This window comes from Delphinapterus leucas, chromosome 9 (genome assembly GCF_059928025.1).
Source record: "Delphinapterus leucas isolate spDelLeu-1000000601 "Yukka" chromosome 9, BTC_Dleu_Yukka2, whole genome shotgun sequence".
NCBI classification, from domain to species: domain Eukaryota; kingdom Metazoa; phylum Chordata; class Mammalia; order Artiodactyla; family Monodontidae; genus Delphinapterus; species Delphinapterus leucas.
Genome location: NC_143137.1, coordinates 8,092,655 through 8,117,514, shown reverse-complemented (window position 1 = coordinate 8,117,514; position 24,860 = coordinate 8,092,655).

The following is a 24,860-nucleotide window of genomic DNA, read 5'->3' as shown; positions in this document are numbered from 1 at the left end:
TCTAGTGAACTTGATTAAGTTTATAATTCATTCTCCTGAAGGAGAGACATTAGTCACTTCAGGGTCACTTTATAGCATCTTTGTTTTTTAACTTTCCAACTCTTTGGGGGACAACTAGGTAAACACAGCCTCTAGCACTGTATTATTACTTGGGACTCTATTAACTTCATGAAAATGACACTCAAAAGCAAAATCCAATTTTAAAACATGATTGCTGTCTAGATCAAGAATTTTATTTTGAAATACAATTTTCAGATGCAGGTGTGCTTCCTGAGAGTTCTAAAATATTGAGTTTAATAAAAGGTAAATCTGTCTAAACATATGGAACTCTTCTGGTAGTCTTTTGTTATGCAAACATATACATTTACTGAGTGCAGCTTTATGTTTTTCCTGTAATAGAAGAATCTTTTCACTAAGGAAGTAATAGCAAGACTTACTATTTGTTGTGTACGTGGTTTAAGTAGCAACGAGGTATCCAATTAATAGCAATGGATCAACAATAGCAATTACAGAACTCTTAACTGAAGTCACCCAGACAGCCACCCGTCGCCATACAGCCCATAATCTTGATGCCGAGGATTAGGACGGCTCATGTTTTGTCACAGCGCCGAGGTTAATCATGGTCTGAACACTGAAGAAAGGCTGAGATATGAGAATTAATCACCATTAAAAACAGATTTAAAAAGTAATCCTGAAAGGCAACTTTTAAGGAGAAATATTGTTTTAAATAATTCATAATTCTCCTTTTCCAATATGGAAAAGATGCTTCTAGAAGGGAATACTTTTTCTTAGAATTTAGTATTATAACCGTAGGCAGGAAATTCCTTTTTAGAAATTAACCTTTCATGGTAACTCCATCAAGTCACTAGTTTTTATCCCTCCAAAGACACCAACTTTCCATCAGATTTCTATGTGAGTTTTTGTGTGACCCCTGACATTCCAGAAAGGAACCAAAACAGAAATTATACCCTAAATCATGGCTTCTTAAGTTGATGCTACATATATTTCTCTCTCTGTTCTGCCCTCCATTGACTCTCCATCTCTCTCTTTCTCTCTCCCTCTCTTTTTCTCCAAGTATATAGTCATGATTAGTACATATATATTTATTTCTTCTTTTATAGATGTACCATAATTTATGTGGGCATCCCTCACTTGGATAGTTTTATTGTTTCTAAATATTTACTGTTTCAAATACTGCTCTATTATATATCCTTAAACATGTTTCCATATTTGTCTTCTTATTTGTATAGGATAGATTCCTAAAGATGAACTGCTTACTGGATCTTAGGTAATGCATTTAACATTTTGAAACATGCCCCCAGAGATTGTGCCAACATACACTTCTGCCAACAGTGGTTTTAGACTGTTTTACCTAACCATTATGAATGCTGCAATACTTATATATTAAAAATGGCAGTTCAATGGGCAAAAAGAATTGTTGCTTTAATTTGCATTTCTTTTTCAGCTTTCTTAAGGAATAATTGACAAAATTGTAAGATATTTAAAGTGTCCATGATGACTTGATATACATACACATTGTGAAAGGATTCCCCTCATTGAGTTTATTAACACATCTATCACCTCACGTATGTAGCATTTTGTTTGTGTGCTTGAGAACATTTAAGTTTTACTCTCTTATCAAATTTCAGTTGTACAATTCAGTGTTACCACTGTAGTTACCATATTATACATTAGATCCTTAGATCTTATTCATCTTAGAACTGAAAGTTTGTACTTTTTTACCAAACTCTCTCTATTCCCCCCACCCTAGCCCCTGGCAACAACTTTTCTAGTCTCTGTTTCTGTGAGTTCAATTTTTTTTTTTTTTTAAGATCACATATAAGTGATACCATGCAGTATTCGTCTTTCTCTGTTTGGTTTATGTCACTTAGCATAATGCCTTCCAGGTTCATCCATGCTGTTGCAGGATTTCCTTCTTTTTTAAGGCTAAATAATATTCCATTGTATATCACATTTTCTTTATCCATTCATTATCAATAGACACTTGTTTCCATACCTTGACTATTGTAAATAATGCTACAATGAACATAGGAGTGCAGGTATCTCTTCAAGATAATGATTTCATTTCCTTTGGATACACACCCAGAAGTGGGATTGCTGGATCATATGGTAGTTCTATTTTTAATTTCTTGAGGACTTTCTATACTGTTTTCCATGATGAGTATACCAGTTTACATTCCCACCAACAGTAAAAGAGCCATGTCTTTACTCTAAATGAAATGGGGAGAAATTATTTTAACAGATTACATTTACTGGATATCAATTAGGTTCCACTTTCTGGTTTTCTGTTCCTTTGAAAAATTCCTTCATTTAATTACCACAGCAAACCTAATATTCTCTCCTATTTTACTGACAATGAAGCTGATGTTCAAAGAGTTCATTAACACATCCAAGGTCATAAGGTTGTTAGTGATAGAACCAGAGTTGAAGCCCAGCTCTTATCCAAAAGCCCAGCTCCTTGTATTAATCTGTGCTCACGATTAATGACATTGGGAGGCCAAATGTAACAAATGTTTTCATTGCAGTACGAAGTGTGATGAAAGAGAGACATTTTAAGCAGAGGAAGGTAGAATTTCATAGAGAAGTTGGTACCTCTGCTTGAAAGGTTGCCAGCAGACTGACACGTCCTAAGGAGTCTTTGCAGCCTGTGTCATGATTTCAGGCTCTACTGTTTTTAGGTCCTCTGTTTCCTCCCTTCATGAGAACAACTTGAGCAGTTCGGTTTTTTTGGGTTTTTTTTTTTTTTTTGGTTTTTTCTTTTGCGGTGCGCGGGCCTCTCACTGTTGTGGCCTCTCCCGTTGCGGAGCACAGGCCCAGCGGCCATGGCTCATGGGCCCAGCCTCTCCGCGGCATGTGGGATCTCCCCGGGCCAGGGCACAAACCCGTGTCCCCTGCATCGGTAGGCGGACTCTCAACCACTGGGCCACCAGGGAAGCCCGAGCAGTTCGATTTGATAATAGTTTTCCTGCCACTGGTGTCCCTCAGGCCTGTCACTGAGATTTACAGGGTGTCAGCTTCTGCCTAAGAACTGAATAAAAGTGTGAATTGGAATCTGGATACACGTCTCTTTGGCATCATCCCTTTAGTGGATTCATCAGAATTAGCTAGAGAACTTTAAAGTTCTAGAATATTCAAATGAGTCTTTCTGTTATATGTGAAGGGAGGGAGATGTTTATCTAAATGGTCAGATGGTCAGGACATGAAAATAAGTTATTAAACACTGGTTGAATAACTTCAGAATTCACTTACATATTAACTTTGATAACGGTGGAGTAATCTGTCACCATATCTTTTATTTTAATATTTGCCAATAGGCTTAAGAATGGGAACACTAGAAACCTACCTCTCCCTGCTACAAACCGCCAAGTGACTTGTAATTAAGGCACCTGTTAGGGACAGTCCATCATCAGTCTTTTGTCCAAATACTTTATAGCTCTTGCAGTCCTGACTCATGGCTTGCCTGACTTTGCTTTTCTCTCCTTTCTTTTTTCCCCCATTTTAATGAGTGCTTATTTCTGAATAAGCCATTTCCTTAAATTATTCAAGGAAACAGATTTCCAGGCAGAAGGAAATTTGCATTCTGAAGTTGTGTAGCGTTCCAAAGACTGATGGCTCACCTTCTCCAAGTCACCTCAATCCTACATAGCATTTCATGGCCTGTCCTAAGAAGACTCATTTGAAGCCTTTTAAGTTTCACTTGTCCCTTAATCTTTACCCCTCTCAATATAAATAGAACAGAAAACCAATGCATAAATTAGCACAAAATAATAATGCACCGTTGCTCTTGTTCTTTCCTATAGTGTTATACAATTAAAATTTTCTACTCTGATTTTTCTCTTAATTGGCTCTTGTGTTTCTAGATATTCCTCATACTAGTTTCCTTAGACCTTCAGACAAAAACTGGAGCCTGGATTTTAATAATTATACCCTACAAGCTGAGGGCTGAGTTCAGTCACATAAGTATTGTAAATTAGCAAAAGTCCACTCATTAACACGTGGCAAATACAATACTTTATAAGACATGAAAGGTAGCAAGTTGCATAGATTCAATATGCCCATTGTCTTCTAGCTACCAATTCTTGGAGGGCATACTTAACTCTTTATAAGAAAGCTTCCCTGGTGGTGCAGTGGTTGAGAGTCTGCCTGCTGATGCAGGGGACACGGGTTCGTGCCCCAGTCTGGGAGGATCCCACATGCCGCAGAGCGGCTGGGCCCGTGAGCCATGGCTGCTGAGCCTACGTGTCCAGAGCCTGTGCTCCGCAACGGGAGAGGCCACAGCAGTGAGAGGCCCACGTAACACACACACACAAAAAAAAAAAAAAAAAAGAAAGTTTTATTTTAAACAAAAAATTGTAACTCTGGAAAGATAAGCATAAAATAATTAGGAAAGAGAAAAACTGTCATTAAAGAAAAGAGGAAATATGTATAGATATCTTTCATAGTCTCTTTACATGCAACAAAATAGAACTGAAAAATGAATCAAACACAGACAAGGAGCAAAATTTTTCTTCATAAGATTTCAGGAGTACATAGCTTTTAAGGCTCACCAATCTGATTGGTAACAAAACTGGTTACAAAGGCAAAATATAGTTTTAATGAGGAAATGTAATTCTCCAGCATCAGCTGAAAGTCTCTTTCTTGAATTGGGACATCTGATAACTGTTTTACTTATCTCACTGAAAAGTTACCTTCCAGCAGATTATTGATAATGCTCCTCTCTCTTTTATAGTTCCAAGAAGCCTGCTGGAGCTCACATGCCAGGCAGTGACAGGCCATTCTTACTGATTTCTCTTCCCTAAGCTCTAGCTTAGGTTCTCATGCCCTGAACTTCAAGGAAGAGCTATATATCCTGTTCAAGGCCAATTCAGCTGTGGCATTTGGGGTGAGAACCCACAGCAGGGGCCCCTGAACTTGGTTTTCAGTAGGTTAATTAAATATTTCACTTTTAACAGCCACTGGCATTTGTGTTGGGTTACTTTGGAGGAATGCTGATCTTTTCCTTTAGATTTCCTTCCAGTAAAAGAAATTCTTCTTAGTTTCTAAAGATCTCTGCTTTTCAAGGTAATAAGATATTTTTATTACCTTATTCATAGAGCTTTCCAGATAATAAACTACTCAAAAGCCTTGAAGAAAAAGTAAAAATTAATATATATTTTTACATTTACATCCACTTACTATTCCTAAGGGCAGTACAATCTCTCTTCCTGTACATAAACCTTTTTATTAGTAGATTGTGCTTTTGCTCCCTGGTTAGCTCTTGGTTGTTACAGATAGAAATGAAATTATTTTTGGAAAATAAATTATGCTCCATGTAGCTATAGTAATCCATTTAAAATCCCCTTAGTTCCTACAGCCTTTTTGTCTAGGCTAGTCAAAGTATTCTGAATTCCATAAGACAGTTCCTCTGAGTACAGCGTTTTTTTAATACGAGTGAAACCTTAGACATTCCAAATAAAACAAGGGAAGTACTGACATTCCAATGCTGTTTGAAATGAACGCCTACAGCCTACCAATGTGGAGGAAATATTAAATTTACTTTCTACTGAAATCCATTTGTTGTCTGTAAAAAGGCCCATTATTCATTTAAATTAGTTTCCAGACCTGTGGTAACACAAAGGGTAAGTGTCAAATCAGACTCAAAGAAGCAGAGATCTTAGCAAGTATCAGACTTTGCTAATAATTCACAGGGTACAGGTGAAGGCAAAGGCAATTCATGGAAACATCTGAGACCCCCAGTCAACCCCCCAGGTCCTTCTGTGCCACATCAAGATGTGGCCTGGTCCAGACTTAATGCTTGAAATCTCTGCGTGTTGCATGCAGTTATGAAACAGCTCCCTATGATACTTGGATAATTATATAGCTGACCTAACACTTTCCAATGGGCCATATCCCGCAAATCCATACATTCCTCATTTGTTCTCTATAAACAGCCTAGCCAGACTGGATATAGCCTACTAGAAAGATTCCACAGAAAACACTCTCATTATCTCTCTGCTAGTAAATACCAGGTCTCATTAGCATGTTTACAAGGAGTCTTTACTGGGTTATCTAAATTTTTTTTTCCCATTCTCTCTTCTTGGGCATTCCCCAGGGGAGAGAAGATGGGTTACAAGCAAGCTACAAATGCTTTCTTTCCCAAGACCCATCCCTATAGCAAATGTTAATATATTGTGTGTTTTTAGATGTATGCTGTTTTCCATGCGATGATTTATCATTCATAACATACATAGCACATACACAAATCTTCAGAATCACTATCCAACACTTTGCATCACTATTGACAGTGACAGAATTTGTGGTTCGCTAAGGAAAAACATTCTAGAGGAACTTCCAAAGAGTTTTTTCCAGTCTTTGTTATGGGTCACTCTCACCATCCAAGGAATTAAACATGTTGTTTTCCCCTTAAACCAGCCTTGGGATTATTGCTGGGTCTTATACTAATCTTAGCATCTTCTCTCTGTCCTAAATCTTCAACATTGTCACATACTCTCAGCCATTTAGAGTACAAGAAGATAAATCATTCGGGCATGGGAAATAATTGGAAACAAATTATGTACATTTAGGGAAATTATACATTTGCACCAGAGTTATAAAATCTTGTTTTGAACAAATTAACAAACTGTTTTGGCTGCTTTTGACTGCTCTTCCTGTTTCACGTCCAGCCGTCTAGGTAATGTTCCTAGCCCTTTCATTCTTAGGATAACAAAGTTCTTTGAGCCCGAATCTCCAGGCAAACCTCTTAGTTAAACCATCTGGCCAGGGTAGTTCTGGTCCATTAATTCATTAATTGAATGAATGAATGAATGAATTGCTGTTGGACCCCTATTCTGTGGAGAGTATTATCCTAGATGCTGGGGATACAGTAGGGAACAAGACCCTCATGGTTGCTGCCTTCACGGCCTGACCTCCTTATAAAGATCTATGGAAGAATTCGAGGAAACACATTCAACTAAAACAATTACAAATTGTGAAAAGCCAAAGGATCTTTGAATTGAGATTTTTATGGTAGTTATATTCTTATGAGGTTATTCAACAAAGGTAACTAGCAAATGAAAGAACATTGCATTATGGCTTCCAGCTGCTGACACTATGTTATATGGCTTAGATTAACTCTTCCCCAGACTCAAGAAGGAAATTAATCATCCAGTATCACAGAAAATCAATAAACTTCAAGCTGCTCTGAAAATACTAACATAAGAATGTTAATGCATTGATTACGGAGTTATCTGAAATGATAGATAATGACAAATGTTTGTCTCCTAAAAGGCACACTGGAAACTTTCTGAACTCACAGTGAAACTGATGTGATTGTTTTTCCTTTGCATAATGTAATCTTTAGGCAGTCATTTCAAATTAAACGTTTTCTATTCCAGACAGAGGGTACTCATTCTACTTTCTGAAGCCTAAGCACCTTTCCCTTTCCTGCTCTCCTCTTCCCATCCCCAGGCACATGGAATTTCCTGTCCCTTTGTATTTTTATATATAAAAATGGCATTTGAATTCTGTTTTAAACATATTGAGGCTTTAGAAGCTTCCTTCAAATTGAAACCATATGAAGGGGTAAAGGACATTTTTGTCTTCTAGGTCCATAAACTGCCCCTTTCTGGGCTTTCTCCTGTTCTTTAACAGTCACCATCTTCAGTACTTGCCATTCTTTATCCAACCACTGGGTTTCAACCCCAGCCCTGTAGATGATCCATGGGAAATCATTGCTATAGATCCTGTACTCAAAGAGGTTATAACCTTATAGGGGAGATAAAAATAATCACAGCACTATGAAACTGTACTTACCAGACATTGGGTTCTAAAATCAGAGAAGGTAAAAATTGTGTAAACTCAAAATAACACAAAAGTTTTAAAAATTCGCCCACAAAATACAGAATATACGGTCATAAAGGACAGAGTAGAAATGATCTATTGAATATAACAGCCAGATTCTCCTTTAGAATCGGAACAGATAGCAGATTCTTCAACTGAGATCGTGTAAAGTAGATGGCTTATGTTTACAGGCCATATTGCATGAAAAATACATGCAGGTTAGACTCAGTCCTGGCCCAGCATTATGCTCACCCTACGAGAGACACAGAAAACTATATAAAAATAATAAGGCAAATGCAGATTTGGGACTTCCATCCCACACTCACTAACACTTGGGGCAGTATTCACTGAGTGGGTGCTGAGCAGAATTGTCTGCTTTACTGTAATCTCTCTCTCTCTCTCTGTCTCCCTCTCTCTCTCTGTCTCTCTCTGTCTCCCTCTCTCTCTCTCTCTCTCTATCTCTCTCTCTCATACACACACACACACACACACACACACACACCCCATTCTGGTCAACAGTAACAACATAATCTAAGCTTCAGAAAGCTTAGATAATGTGATAGTGATAGAGCAAAGAATATATGTAATTTTACTAGAAAATACTAACAGAATAGTGTGGCTGGGAATTCATTATAGAATATCATAAATATTAGGCAAAAGAAACTGGGCTATAGTCAGTCAGTTATATAAAGCCACTGAAGACTTCTGAGACAGAGAGTAGCATTACTGTTTTGCTGGAAGGCAAACATGATGCGTTCAGTTATGAACCTACTGAATGGGAGCTGTTACAAGGGCACTCAGAACCAGTTGGACACTCACATCTAGTCCCTGGAAAGGAAGTCATAACTGGAGCTAGAGTCTAATGAGCCATTTCCAGAGATATCTTGTTTCTTGCTATATCTTCAGCACCTAGAATGGTTCCAGGCAATAGTATACGCTCAATAAAAAATTACTGGAGTAATAGTACTTGATTATATTGAGGTGATGATGACTATATAGCTATCAAATACTGTATGGATAAATGGATAAATGTATGTATGGATGGATGAGTGGGTGGAAGGAAGGAAAGAAGATCATTTTGTTTTTCTAGCTAGGTTGCCCCTTGAACTTTTCTAGTCTGAAAATTTCCACTAAAGATCTATTGTGTCCACAGACAGTTATTTGTAGACATGAGGTCAGATTCTGGGCAACTTCCAGCATCCCAGCAATATTTTTAAAGTGCTGTCAAGAGGAAAGGAGCAGCACCTTTGGAGCAGCCAGTGAAGAAGAAAACAGCTGAGAAGAAATGAGCACAGCCAAGGGCTGCGGCTGTGATGCGTCGGCTTGCTAACCAGATGAATGGAGCATCGTACTGAAGAACCGTAGCTGTGAAATGCAGGCTACTCGGGGATGAAAGCCATGGGGTTGGGAGAAATGAGAAGGAGAGGAGAATGCAGTAATCCGCTTGCCTTTTCTCTTTCCTGAGACCAAAGTGGCAGTAGGATTAGAAGAGCATCATAGTAGGCATGCATTCTGACAGTGGAGAAGAGAGTCAGCTGTGGAGACTGAAGACAGCACAGCTCTCCTGTCTGGGGAGGCAAAGAGCCACTAAAGGTGTCAGTAACTTCTAAGGTTAGCATTGTGTTTCTCTAAAGACACCACATATGGCAAGTCCTACAGTGTGGAAAGGGGGTCAGAAAGGCATTTGCTAAGAGGGCAAGCCAGGCCCTTTTCGCTTCAGTGTTTTCCTGGGAACTGACTGCATTGAGACAGCTGAACACTTCACACTCCACTCTCACCACCTGACGCAGAGCAGCAGTGTGGGGAGCTGAGCCTGGTTCAAGAGAAGAAGTACTGTTGCCTGAAGGGCTGTGAACACAGATCACACCCCAGAGGGTGTTAACAAGTGTCCATCCGCTCTGCTTCCTGCTGCACAGTCTCATCAGCAAGTTGCAAGACATTCCAGCCTCTGGGGTTGTCAGGCTGCACCCCACAGACCTGCAGCTGTGTACTTGCCCAACCTAGAGATCGAAGAGAGCTGGGAGTCAGCAACAGAGACATCAGTGGTCTAATGGATGCGGGATCTTACACGTCTGAAGCAAGGCCCTGGAGTGACAGCCCACCCTGTGCGTGTGGGCAGGACATGGTGGCAGTCTTTGCCCCCCAGGGGAGGGGCAGGTTACCAATTATAGGAAGTGACAGTCAGGTTGGCTCATTGGTTACCACGGAAACTAGCAGAGGGGCACGCCCATCACGGCCCATTTGATAAGCTCCATGGTGGAGATGTTCTGATCTAAAGATAATAATCACTACCTGGGGCAGGGTTGGGGGGTGCAGGGCATGGGAGGGGGGCAAATCTGTAAGAAGCTTAGTCATGTGAGTGAGGTATAGGTGAAGCAGGCGTTGGTGGGGCAGGGGGTGTACAGAGAACAAGAGGACAGCCATCATGCGTGGCCTGGCCATACAGGGATCCATCCAGTGCTTAGTCAAAATAAAAGGATCCTAAGTGGGTTCTTGCCTTTTTAAATTTTTTAAGTGATTTATGTCGATTTTTAAAAAATAAAAGACATAGCTAAACCAGAAGAAAACTCAACTATAGTTCTGTTACCCAGAGATAATCACTGTTAACATTTTGGCTTATATCCATATTCACATTTAAATTCTTTTTATTTATTCAGACAGTTTTCCTAGCTTTATTGAAGTATAATTTACCCCCCAAAATGTATATATTTAAAGTGTACAACTTGCGGATTTGATGTACATATACATTGTGCAACAATCACCACAGTCAAGTAACTAACATCTGCACCACCTCACATAGTTACCATTTCCTTCCTTCCTCCCTTCCTTCCCTCCTTCCTTCCTTCCTTCCTCCCTTCCTTCCCGCCTTCCTTCCCTCCTTCCTTCCTTCCCTCCTTCCTTCTCTCCTTCCTTCCTTCTTTCCTTCCTTCCTTCCCTCCTTCCTTCCCTCCTTCGTTCCTTCTTTCCTTCCTTCCTTCCCTCCTTCCTTCCTTCTTTCCTTCCTTCCTTCCTTCCTTCCCTCCTTCCTTCCCTCCTTCCTTCCTTCCTTCCCTCCTTCCTTCCTTCCCTCTTTCCTTCCTTCCCTCCTTCCTTCTCTCCTTCCTTCCTTCCCTCCTTCCTTCTTCCTTCCTTCCTTCCTTCCCTCTTTCCTTCCTTCCCTCCTTCCTTCTCTCCTTCCTTCCTTCCCTCCTTCCTTCTTCCTTCCTTCCTTCCTTCCCTCTTTCCTTCCTTCCCTCCTTCCTTCTCTCCTTCCTTCCTTCCCTCCTTCCTTCTTCCTTCCTTCCTTCCTTCCCTCTTTCCTTCCTTCCCTCCTTCCTCCCTTCTTTCCCTCCTTCCTTCCCTCCTTCCTTCCCTCCTTCCTTCCCTCCTTCCTCCCTTCTTTCCCTCCTTCCTTCCCTCCTTCCTTCCCTCCTTCCTTCCCTCCTTCCTTCCTTCCCTCCTTCCTTCCCTCTTTACTTCCTTTCCTCCTTCCTTCTCTCCTTCCTTCCTTCCTTCCTTCCCTCTTTCCTTCCTTCTCTCCTTCTTTCCTTCCTTCCCTCCTTCCTTCCTTCTTTCCTTCCTTCCTTCCCTCCTTCCTTCCTTCTTTCCTTCCTTCCTTCCTTCCCTCCTTCCTTCCCTCCTTCCTTCCCTCCTTCCTTCCCTCCTTCCTTCCTTCCCTCTTTCCTTCTTCCCTCCTTCCTTCCCTCTTTCCTTCCTTCCCTCCTTCCTTCCCTCTTTCCTTCCTTCCCTCCTTCCTCCCTTCCTTCCCTCCTTCCTTCCCTCCTTCCTTCCCTCCTTCCTTCCCTCCTTCCTTCCCTCCTTCCTTCCTTCCTTCCTTCCCTCCTTCCTTCTCTCCTTCCTTCCCTCTTTACTTCCTTCCCTCCTTCCTTCTCTCCTTCCTTCCTTCCTTCCTTCCTTCTCTCCTTCCTTCCTTCCTTCCCTCCTTCCTTCCTTCCTTCCTTCCCTCCTTCCTTCCTTCCCTCCTTCCTTCCTTCTTTCCTCTCTTTCTCTCTTTCTTTCCAGACCTGCCATCTCTCTGTGACCGCTCCTTATATTGATACATTGACTTCTCCATGAACTGTGTTCTTAGCTTTCATGCTGGTTCTCAGGGCTCTGCCTCATTTACTCCAGAAGCAGAGCCCTGTCTTGCTAGAGGTCATTCTCATAGGTACTTGTTGCCTTACCCTGCACCACGGGTCACAGCTGCCAGCCCTCAGCCTCTTACTCTGTAGGGTTCTTGCATTGCTGTGGGTTGGTGTTCCCAGCCTTCCGGGTGCCCCCCTGGCCATTGTGTTTGGTTATCCTATCACTCCTGGTGAAAGTCTCCAGCACTTGGGGACCACATGTCTACTTTTGCTTCCAAATCTTATAGGTGAGAGCACATCCAAACATCTAATTTTATTCTTTTAGGCATTTCTAACCTTCCCTACTTTTATCTTCTCCACCATCACCTGGATTCACAGATTGACAGAGGTAGCTGTGGTATGGCTGTGGGATGGCTCACTCTTATTCCTAGTGACAGGCAAAGAGCACTTGAATCAGAAAGTTGTGTTAACCTTAAAAGTGCACATAGAAGTGTTTACGTATATTCAGAAGGCCCAGTGTAGGAAAATATTGATGGATCAATATAACATTGGCTTATCTTTGTAATATGCCACAAAAACTCACCGAGAAAGGTCAGTAGTTAAATATATTGTAGGTCTGGAAATTAACCTGCTGGTTTTTCTGAACTAGCCCATTAGTAAATCAGAACACCTGAGGGTGTGTTTTATGACTAATTCTTAATTAAAACAAAAAAATCAGAGGTCACCCCATCTCTGCTCAGTGCCACCTGAAAGCCAAGAGGTCAGTCAGTTCGCAGACCGATTTGGTTTGGTTCTTCAGAGTGAATCACAGCATTAGAGACTCTAGAATAATAAGCATAAAGGCCATATTGTGTGGCTTTTTTTTAACAACTTATTTCTAATAACTTCATAATGCTGTTGAAGCTGGTCGGATTTAATTATGCTTGTAAAGTCTACCCTCTTGTACACTAGTGAGTCAATTACTACGGTTTTAAACAGAATAAGAATAGTTTTCTAAAAATACATATTTGATCACGTCATACCTCTGGCTATACCACTGTTATTTTGTTGCATATTCTCTGAGTTTCCATAAAATAAAATATTTGGCAACTGTTACATTTCAAAAGCGTCCTTCATTTATCTAGAGTTCACAGTATAAGTGACTTGGTAAGAAGGTGTTTCACGCTCTAATCATGCTGCCCTTCCAGCATTTACATAGAGCCCACTCAGACAGTCACCTGATGACTGAGTGATGAATGAATCAAAATGAGTGAACACGTCAAATAACCATTGGACAAAATAGTATTTTCTAGCTGATATAATCATTTAAAATATCTTTACCGTAAGATAATTTCCTAGCTCTAAGATTATTGCAGTAAGATTGGGAAACCCACTATGAGGAATTTAAAAGTAAAAAATTAAGGAAAGGCGTATGAAAACATGCTCAGCATCATTAGTCAGCTGGGTGAAGTTTATTGAAACCACAGTGACCTACCACTATACATCAGCAACGCCTAAAACAAGAATGTCGACAGCACCAAGTGTTGGCAAGGATGGGGAGCAAATGGAACTCTTACACGTTGATATTTGCATGTAAATGTTACAAACACTTTGGAAAACAGTTTTCAAGTTCTTAAAAAGTGACACGTAATTAACATACGATTCTTCAGTTCTACTTCCAGAAATGAAGATATATATCTACATAATACAAATTGTAAAAATACAATTTAGAAATAATCCAAATGTTCAGTTTAAATCAACAGGTAAATTGATACGCAGATCGTCAGTATAATATAGCCATACAATGGAATACTACTTAGCCAAAAAAAAAAGAAAGATTGTGATGAACTACTGATAGTAACATGAGTGGATCTCCAAAACATCATGAGTGAAAGAAACCAAAATCAGAAAAGTAAGAGTTGATACTAAATAATTTCATTTATATGAAATTCTAGAACAGGTAAACCTATAGTGATAGAAAGGAGATAAGTGGTTGTCTGGGGCCAGGAGTAGACAGAAAATTGACCACAAAAGAGCACAGGGAACTTTAGAGGTGATGACAGTGTTACTCTTCTTGATGGAGGTGGTGGTTACACAGGTGTATGCACTTGTCAAAATTTATTGAACTATCCACTGAAAATCAGTGCATATTACTGTATGTAACTTACACTTCAATAAAGTTGATTGCAAATTAAACAAAATTTGAAAAAGTTGGTGCCTGTTTTTATAACTACAGAAATTTATTTAATGTTTTATTAATTATCAGTATTGTTTTTAGCTTATTGAATCAATTCTTCATAAAAACTTGCTAGTTGTCTAATATTGCTAGTAATATTGCTCCTTCATTACCTGCTGAATAACTGTGCAGATAAAATAGAAGAGAGATTACAAGTTCACAAAATGTTGCCCAAGTTCCATTGTATTAATGATGTATTCAGTATTTTGTATGGTAGTAAGGGTAAGACAGAAATCCTCTCAAAGGTCGAAATTACCACTTGGCAGAAGGCTGCGCTTTCACCCTTTAACTCTGCAGGTTGCTTCGCATAAAGCTGGTTTTGTTACGCTATCTCAGACGTGAAGCCATCAAGTATCATTTATTCATTACCTTAGGGAAAAGAAAAATAGAAAGTGACCCAAAAGGAAACTCATTGTAGATGCTTTTTAAAGAAAGCAAGCTCTAGGGCCGAAGGTGAGACCAACACCCACTCAGCTCTATGCCTCATCCCATCAGCACTGTGTATCTACAGCACAGTTAGTGCAGGACGATGCTGAGTGAGCGAAAAAAGGTTAGATTGCGCTGAGGGTGCCCTCTTAAGGCAGAGGAATGTACAGTTATTTTTGAAAGACTGTCAGGAAAAGCAGTTGAAATACTGTGTTTGCCCTTAGGACATTGCCCTCAAGTTATCTGGCAAATTTACTTACCCAGAGGACCATGGCCACCCTAGTAATACATAGTTTCTAAAGAATGTCTTTAATGTAGACTGGGCTAAACTATAGGAAAATGTCCAAAGAATGTTTAAGGAACACGAATGTTTTCAGTGCAATATCATTCATACTAACCAAAGTTTGTTTTTTTACCAAAGACAGGACAGAGTGTGGTCTTTGATACTTTTATTCCAAAGTAAATGTATCAAAAGTTCTCATTAAGGATGAGAACTCCGCAATAAGAGCAGGAGAAGCGGAGGGAGAGAGGTAGAGAGAGAGAGAAAAGAGAAGAGAGACTTATCTATTGAGCTCCTGGTTTATTTTGTCCTTATTATCAGTCTTATTCCTGATTCTAACCCTGAACTTTTCAAGTACTTGAACCAATAAGTTCTATTTTTCCCTAAGCTTATTTGTACTGGGTCTCTGTTCTTTGGATTAATTCTGTTGTATAAAATTCGAAAGGAACAGAAAGTGTAATGCATTAATATACTTACAGTTTGGTAGATACATTCTCAAAAATGCTGTATCTTATCCTTTCTCCTGTATCAGCCATCTGTTCCAGGTAATCAACTGGAGATTATTTTTAATGAATAAGAATTAAGTGTTTCCAGTCTTTATTGAAAGATTTCAGGTTATTGAAAATTTGACAAAGAATTTCTAAAATATGCATAAATTGTCATTCTATGAAATGTGCCAATATGTATCAATGAGTACTAATTAGTTGTCCGTTGTTAAATTATCAGCATACTGTAACATACCATTATGTATACCGTAATGAGTTGTTGAAGTTTAACTAAATTAGCTATACTGGCAAAGAAAAAAGACAATATTTGAAAAGATATTATTCACAATGGAACTATAATAGCTATCAGGTAAATTTTTTCAATGGGGTAATGTGCTATGGAGGAACATTCTTTGCTATTAAAAAGATAGAAAGTGAGAGTACACCTTTGGATTTTAACGTATAGTGTCTGGTAGTGGTCACTAATCATATTTCTAGGTGAAGAAGCCATGTGTGACTAGTGGTGGTTTTTGCATCATAGGATAGCCATAATTAATATTGTTTGGCTTGATTAACATTTTGTTTACATAGTCTGGACTTGGGAAGGACTTAAGACATACAAAAAATTCTTAGGTATAAAACAGTAGACTAACACTGGGAGTATGAGTGATGGAGCTTTCTAGATCAATCAGCATGCTGTAGCTATGTGTGAGGTCAAGTGATGGGTTTTAGGGGGGATTTGCCTCTCATATGTGTGACCTTTACTAAATAACTTAAATTTGCTGAGTCTCAATACTGTAGAAAGTTGCAGAGTGGCTGGAGGATTGATAATGGGCAGATATCATTTCATCTTCAAAGAAATGGGAGTTCTACCATATGATCCAGCAATCCCATTTCTGGGTATATATCCAAAGGGGACAAAATCATTATCTCAAAGAGAAATCTACACTCCCATATTCATCGCAGCATTATTCACAATAGCCAAGATACGGAATCAACCTAAGTGTCTGTCAACGGGTGAACAGATAAAGAAAATGTGGTACACACACACACAGAAATACTATACAGCCTTAAAAAAAGAAGGAAATTCTGCCATTTGCAACAACATGGATAAACCTGGAGGGCATGTAGCCAGACAGAGAAAGACAAATACTGCCTGGTATCACTTATATGTGGAATCTTAAAAAAAAAGAAAGAAAGAAAGAAAGAAAAGAAACAGAGTAGAATGACAGTTGCCAGGGTCTAGGGGCTGGGGAACTATGGAGAAATTGTAACTATGGGTACAAACTTTTAGTTATAAGATGAATAAGATCTGTGGGTCTAATGTATAACATACTGACTGTAGTTGAAAACACTAACACTGCATTGTATAATTGACATTTGCTAAGAGAAGAACTTAAATATTCTCACCAAAAAAAAAAAAAAAAGAAAGAAAGAAGGTAAACATGGGAGGTGATGGATGTATTAATTAACTCAGTGCAGAGGAATCCTTCCACAATGTGTGCATATGTATCAAATCATCACCTTGTACACTTTAAATATCTTACAGTTTTTTCAGTTTTACCTCAATAAATCTGGGAGGGGAAAGCAGAGTTCTAAAAGTATAGATTCAAATTTGATATTGACCTTGCAAATGAACCTTAAATAGATTTATAAGGGGACAGAAAAAAGTTACAGTAACTTCACACACACAGGAAACCAGGAGCAGGCAGGAACTGACTGTCCCTATTATCAAGGTATTAGCACGTACCACAGCAAGTGTGGGAGACAGAAGTGACACAGGAGCCGTGTTAATCTCAACCCTAGATGCCAGTTAGGTACAGTGTACTGGGTTATCCCAGAGGTTCTGCTATATAGGCAAGACATCACATGTGAAAGAAGATGGTAATCTCCAGACAGGCAGTTACTTGGGTCTGGAAGTTTCTACCTAAGCACGCCATCTATGAACAGAATACTGTAAACCCAGTAAGCATGCCATTTTCACCAAGATCCTGACCACAGAGATTAAGACCCTCACCACTAGTCTGGGCCCAGGGAGGGTCCTTGATTTCCGCTACAGAGAACTAGCAGGAACCAAGCAGGAAACTCCTGCCTGCATAGTGGTTATTAATGCATAGATCTTGGAATAACAATTAAGGATGCATTCAGTTTCTCGAGCTTGAACCACTAAAAGCAAAAAGTGGGAAAGAGGACCACTAAACCCAAGAGCAGGAGAGGAACATGACGTGAAAAGGGCTGTGACTTGGGGGACAAAGTCGGTGTGGTCACAAGGCAAAGTACAGTAACCAGGTCTGGCTTAAGTCTGGGAATGGCTGAGTGGTGATTGTGGTCGTGTGAACCCTCACCACTAGAACTGGCATGGGGGACAGAGGAGAGGATTGTTACACACTTGCTGCTTTGAACCCAAGTTGAATCAGGCTGTGGAGCCCTACCTATCCTTCTGTAAATGGACCACAATCTTTTTTTTTTACACAGATTGTTTCCTCTGCCTGGAATGCCCTACCCTCCATATTTTGTCCTCATGGCGAACTTCCTCTAGACTTAAGTCAAATGTTAGCTGTTCTGTGGAGTCTTCTGTGCCTCTCCAAGGGGAGTTAAATGTTTGTCCCCCTATATCCTTCAACACAGTACACATGTAACTGGGTTGGCCCAAATGCCTGCCTTCCTAAATAAGTGGTGAATAACTCCAGCTCCAGGGCTGCAGGAACAGATCTATTCATCTTTAATTCCCCTAGAGCCTGACTCATTTCCTAGCATAAGTTAAGTGGTTAATAATGTTTGAATAAATGAATGAATGAGAATGAAGCATGAATAAAGAGTGAAAGGAAGGAAGTCAGGAAGTCAGAAAGGAAGGAAAGAAGCTAGGAAGGAAGGAAGTTCACTCTACCCACTTATTCACACGGAAAGAATTGATTTTAAAAAATGGGACAGAAGACAAAGACAACGACGAAGAGGAGGAGAAGGAGCAGAAAGAGGAGAAAGGAAGGAGAAGAAGCAGCAGAGCAATAGCTGGACACTGTGTTCAGTGTCCTGAGATTCTGAAGGAGCAGAAAATAGAGGTAGAATGTCATCTTGGTTTCTTACTAAAGGTCATGACTTTGAAAAATAAAGCAGAGTATTTGGGGAATAACAGTTGGGCCCCAAAATAGAATGAAGTTACCAGAGTGTTGGGTTCCTATAACACAATGAAGAACCCCTCAGAAGATGAAAAGAAATGGCTTCAGAAGGAAATTTGCCAAGCTGAGGATGGCTTTGTATTGACATATGAGGAGTGAAAGAAAAAGGAACAGATAAAACCATGTCACATAATATTGAGCAGAGTTCCCTGTGCTATACAGTAGGTACTTGTTGGTTATCCATTCTAAATATAGCAGTGTGTACATGTCAATCCCCAAATCCCTAACTATGCCTTCCTCCCACACCCTTCCCCCCCCCGTAACGATAAGTTCATTCTCTAAGTCTGTGAGTCTGTTTCTGTTTTGTAAATAAGTTCATTTGTATCATATTTTAGATTCCACATATAAGTGATATCGTATAGTATTTGTCTTTCTCTTTATGACTTAGTATGATAATCTCTAGGTCCATCCATGTTGCTGCAAATGGCATTATTTCATTCTTTTTAATGGCTGAGTAATATTCCATTGTATATATGTACCAAAAAGAATTTGAAAAAGAATAGATACATGTATATGTATAACTGAATCACTTTGCTGTACCCCTGAAACTATCATAACATTGTTAATCAACGATACTCCAGCATAAAATAAAAAGTTAAAAAACCCATGAACCTCAATGCTACAGATGAAAACAACAGTCACATAGAAAGAAAAACAATAGTGATGTGAATACCCTGTTGTTTCAAGAAGAAATGACTAGAAAAATAATTTTAAAATAATTCTTGGGACTCAGATTTTTAAATGTAGAGAGCATGAGAAATAAAGAAAAATATTTTAAAACCTATGTATTGTGGAAACAACTTTTGAAGTGCTGATAACAGAAATAAAAGAGACATCATTATAACCTTCCTGATCTAACAAGTCACCTATTATCCTTTTTAAATGATTTTTAACAACTGTATACTATATGTGTAAAATTTTGAAAGACCAAAAAACCCTGTAAACTCCAAAGTAGTCTTTTAAATAGCCATATCTCTGCACACACCTCTCTCTCTCTCACACACACACATGCACACACACATACACATGCACACACACACTGTGACATACTATAATCACACTAAAGATGTTTTTCATACTGCTCTTTTATTTAATATTATGGTGATAACTTCTTTGGATATGTATTCTTTGGAAACATGTTTTGATATAAATAAAATATTCTGTCATATAAATAGACCACAATATACTTAAACATTCCTTTATTTTTGAATCTTTAGAATTTTTCCAGTTTTCTTTTTTAGAAATAAATTGCTTATATAAATAACTCTTTGAATAATTCCCTTAGAATATATTCAGAGAAGTGGAATTACTGGGGAAAAAAGTATGGAAAATATTTGACATTTTATTGTTTTCTGATTATAATAGTAATATATGTATGTTAGAGAAAATTTGGAAACTATAAAAAGTTACAAAGCAAAAGTATAAACTTCTAGCTCTACTCTTTATTGCCTCAAATGCATACATTAGTTCTGGACTGACACTTCTAGTTTCTTTAAAACCACCCATCATGCCCTCTCTTGTTTCTTCCATCCCATCCTGCTCTCTTGCTTTGTGGGCATTGAGTCCATTTCACCAGGGCTTGTCCTGCTGCCCTCCGGCTCCCGTGCTCTCTTAGAAGTGTTTCCCTTAGGTTGATGTTCTTTTTCTTTTGTTCTACAGCATGTTTTCCTTTGGGCAGAGAAGCACGAGAACACAGAGGTCAGAGCTTTTCCTAGAATACCATTGTCTGATTTGAATCCCAGCTCTGCCAATTCTGAGCAGTATGATCTCGGCCACACAGTTTAAAATACCTCTGGGCTGTGGTTCTCTGAACTGCAAAATGGAGAAAATCATAATTCATTTTTGAGGTCATTGAGAAGATTAAATGAGCTAGTACAGGTAAATCATTTAGTATACACATAGGAAATGTTAAATCTTATTAGTATGGCTCTGTATTAGCTTTTTTCTATTAATTTTTCCTTAAAAAGAGGAAACCTGTAAAGATTTATTGATTGTCAGCATGTGTGTGAGACACTATATACACCTGTCCTTTGCGGCATGAGTCAAATCCTCACTGAGGTCAAATTGAAGGGCATAATCCCTAGCTCAGTTCCCCATTCATAGTCACCTTCCGTGGCTCTGCCACTCCAAGGTGAACTTGCTTGCTGTCTCCATTACGTGGTAGGTCACAGGACGATCACAGGTGACCTATGACAGTCCACGGCCTGTAGTATCACCACTACAGGATGGCTTCCATCATCTCCCTAATAGTTTTATTCCAAAGTTGTAGCACAGCACCGTCAGCCCCCTCTACTTCCTGTCTAACAGAAGGAAGTAGAAATGGAGAAATAAAGAGGAAGGGGTGGGGGAATGGGTAAGACAAACAAGGATTCCAAAGAAACTAAGAATGTCATTACAGAATTAATATGCATTCAAGATGATAAAGAGCAGGACTGACACTTTACAGTTTTGCTTTGTAGATTTCTATATTTTCCAAATTCTTTGATTTCCTATCTCAGAACAGATTTAGAAAGAGGTGTAATAAAAATGAGATCTTTAAAAAGACCTTTTACAATAGTATCAAAAATATCAAGTAATTCTGCGTATGGAAGGGATATGTTAGTATTCCTGGGGAAAAAATTGTAAAACTTTATGAGAGATGTAAAAGAAGATCTAAATAAATGGAGAGATAAATAAAGAATGTTCATGGGGTAAAAGACTGATTATTTTAATGATGTTACTCTTGCCAAATTGACCTATAGAGTTGATTAAATAGCAGTCTAAACCCCAGCAGGCTTTTCTTTGGTAAAAATACATAAATAGATAATTATAAAGTTCAAATACATAAGCAAAGGGCCAAGAGCAGCCAAAACATTCTGAAAGAAGAAAGTAGAAGGACATGCTGTACCATCGTAAAGACTGTCTGTAAAGAAAAGCCTTAAGGAGAGTGTAACTTTGGCATAAGAATAAACTAATAAGTTAATGGAATGGCATAGAGAACCCCAAAATCAACATATGCAGTTATGGATACTTGGATTCATGGCAAAGGTAGTGAGAGAAAGAGAGTACCTACAGTAAAAATACTGTATTTTTGAGGAATAATTCTGGGATTATTGAAATCTTCTACATCACACCATATATAAAAAGCAATTCCTAGTTAATCACAGAACTAAATGTGAAAGGTGAAACTATAAAGCTTTCAGAAGATAATATAGGAAAATACCTTAATAACTACCAGATAGAACATATTTTTAGACAAGAAAGCATAAAGAAAAAAACTTACAAACTTCTGTGCATGAAAAGATGCTGTAAATAAAATGGAAAGAAAAGTCATAGAGATAAAGATAATAACATTACATAACTCTGACAAAGAACTCTCATGCAGTACGGGGCTGAAAGAGCACTTTGTGGTTCAGGGATGACTTTTCCAAGGTAGGGAGGCCACAGTTAAAAGAACGGGTGCCTTTCTATTTTGTTCGGCCATTGGGTTTGCTTTGTTTCTAGTTGGCATTGGCATAAAGGCCACATAGACATAGTATTTAGTAGAAATTCTGTTTATATTCTGACATTATATAGGGGATCATTCCTCCTTTCCAATGCTATCATTAGTTTTCACTTTTCTTTGTGTCTTTATAGGTATTTTAGGGGGAATTTGAAGTTGTCTGGCCCAAACTGCAGGCCAGGTGCCATCTGAACCCCATTTTCATGTGCTTAAGATCTTTTATAATCTTTACTTTGTAAAAATTCTTTAGTATTGGCATAGATTTATGATTTAGATATATTTTATGCCCTTTCTGTATGCCCTTAAAATTACATCAGTAGTTTTCCATGTTGAAATATCTTGCATAATTATTTCTAATTGCATAATTACAGTGTATTCAGGTTGTAATCTAGTTAATCTTCCATTCCCCCACTGTAGGGAATTTTAAATTACTTTTACTTTTTCATAATGACAGAAAATTCAGTGAGAGACCTCTTGGATGGAATTTACAAACTATAAGATTGTATTTTTAGATAAATTCTCAGGAGCGAGATAACTAGGTCAATGTGTATACGTTGTTTTACGCTTTTAAAATATATTGCAACACTTTTCTTGCTACCAACAATATTTGAAAGTACCAAAGATCTTGAAATTTTAGAATCAGAAGAGAAATATGACCTCCTGATTAGGATTGGCCTGGATGTCCCTAACTCAACACGATTTTTCCTCAAATCGAAACCAAACAAGTTTTTCTTTTTGTCTTCCCTTTTTCTCAACTTAGAGAGTTGCACAGCTGCCCAGTTCAGGCATCTGAATTGACTCCTACCTTAATCTAGTTCCTCATATCTGATTCAGCTGGGATTCTGCCAGCTTTGCTCTCAGACATCTCTAACACCAGCCCCCTCTTTCATCCCCATTGTAGCCTCTCAGCTGAGCAGCAGCGAAGGGAACCTAACTGGCTACCAGCCTTTCCAAGTCTTCCTTGCGCTGCTGCCGCAGATGTGTTCTCCATCACAGATGCAGCTTTGCCATTCCACCACCTGTCATCTCCAACGGCTCTCACTCTGTACAATAAATAGAGCCAGTCCTTAGCATGTCAGCTAGAATTGTCACACCTGACTCCAGTGTCATTTCCAAGCCATTCCCCAAAATGCCGTTATTACAGACCACATCCCGCCACCTTTGTGATTGTGCCCACCCCCTACCAGATTTTCAGCACTTCTTTAGGACAGTTACAGGTCAATGCCTTCACCCCTACCACCACCCTTATGCCTCACACAGGGCCTGGTACACGTGGGAGATGTTTAGCAATGACAAACTAAAATGAAAAGAACTGAATTGAACTCAGTGTGGTTGGTAGCTGTACAATCGTTACTCAAAGGGTATTGAATTATTAGCATTCAACAATGCCAGTCATTTTTGCGGGTCTTTTCATGACCTGAGCCCATTTGAGATTTTGTAGGAACCCTTAGATAAGGATAGAAGTCATGTTTATTACAGGTGCTGAAAACACAAACTAGACAGCTATAACTAATATGTGAGAAAAAATTATTGAAATTAAAAATAAATTTGCTAGGCCTGGTCAGAAATACAGAGTCCAAAACAACAGCAATATCTTCTGTCTCTATTTTCAAACTATTTAGAGAATTTGGCTACCTCCTGGCACCTTCACGGCTGCCACGTAGGTTCAGGCCCTTGTCTCTCACCTGTACCACGGTGGTAGCCTCCTAACTGGTCCCTCTCCTTCTTCCTTGCCCCCTTCAAACTATTCTCAACGCCCCAGTAAAAGTGACCTTGTTAAAACATGAGTCAGATCCTGTCCCTCTTCCAGGATAAACCCTCTAATGCCTTCCCATTATTCTCAGTAAAAACAAGTCTATTTTATGATAAACCAGAATCTCATGATTTTGTTCCAGTAACCTCTTGAACATCTACTACCCTAACCATCATTCAATCTGTTCCAGTCACATAGACCTCCTTCTGTTCCCTGAACAATCAAGCATGCTCCTACCTCAGACGCTTTGATACCTACTGTTCCTTCTGCTTAGAGTATTCTCCTCTCAGATATCAACATAGTTCCTTCTCTCATTTCCTCTACTTCTAAAGTTCCAACTCCCCCATCCAAATATTTAAGAACCCCTTTCAGCTTTACTTTGGTGCCTTGACTCTTAATACTACCTATTCTACTAAAATATAGTATTTACTAAAATATACTATTATATATTTGACTCTCATTCACTCACTGTCTGCCTCCCCAGGAGAGTATGAGCTCCATGTGGAAGTGGGTTTTTGTCATTTTCTGTTTATTAATAATTTCACAGACTTTAGGACAGTGTCTGATGGATAGCAGATACTGAACTATGAACTCACTTAGGAACAAATAAGAAATTTCAGGGAGAAAAATAATAATTTGCTTTTTGGTTCAATATATTACTTATACAATAGGACAGACATGACTTAACATGGCCTTTATGGAGGTAATTAAGGTTAAATGAGGTCACAAGGGTAGGACCCTGATCCAATTGGATTAGTGTCCGTATAAGAAGAGACAGGAGAGAATTAGCTCTCCCTCTCTGCCATGTGAGGGCACAGTGAGAAGGCAGCCACCTGCAAGCCAGAAAAAGAGCCTTCATTAGGAACCAGATCAGTTGGCACCTTGATCTTGGACTTCCCAGCCTCCAGAACTATGACAAATAAATGTCTGCTGTTTAAGCACCCAGTCTGTGGGATTCTGTTATGGCAGCCCATGCAGACTAAGATAGAAATGTACCTTAAAAATCATTTAAGCTAATTTCCTTACTTGACAGATAAAGAAACTGAAGCCAGAAGAGTTAAGTGACTTTCCACAGGTCACGAAGTCAGTATATAGCAGAATTAAACTCAACATCCGGGTTGAAGCTCAGCACTTTTCCTAC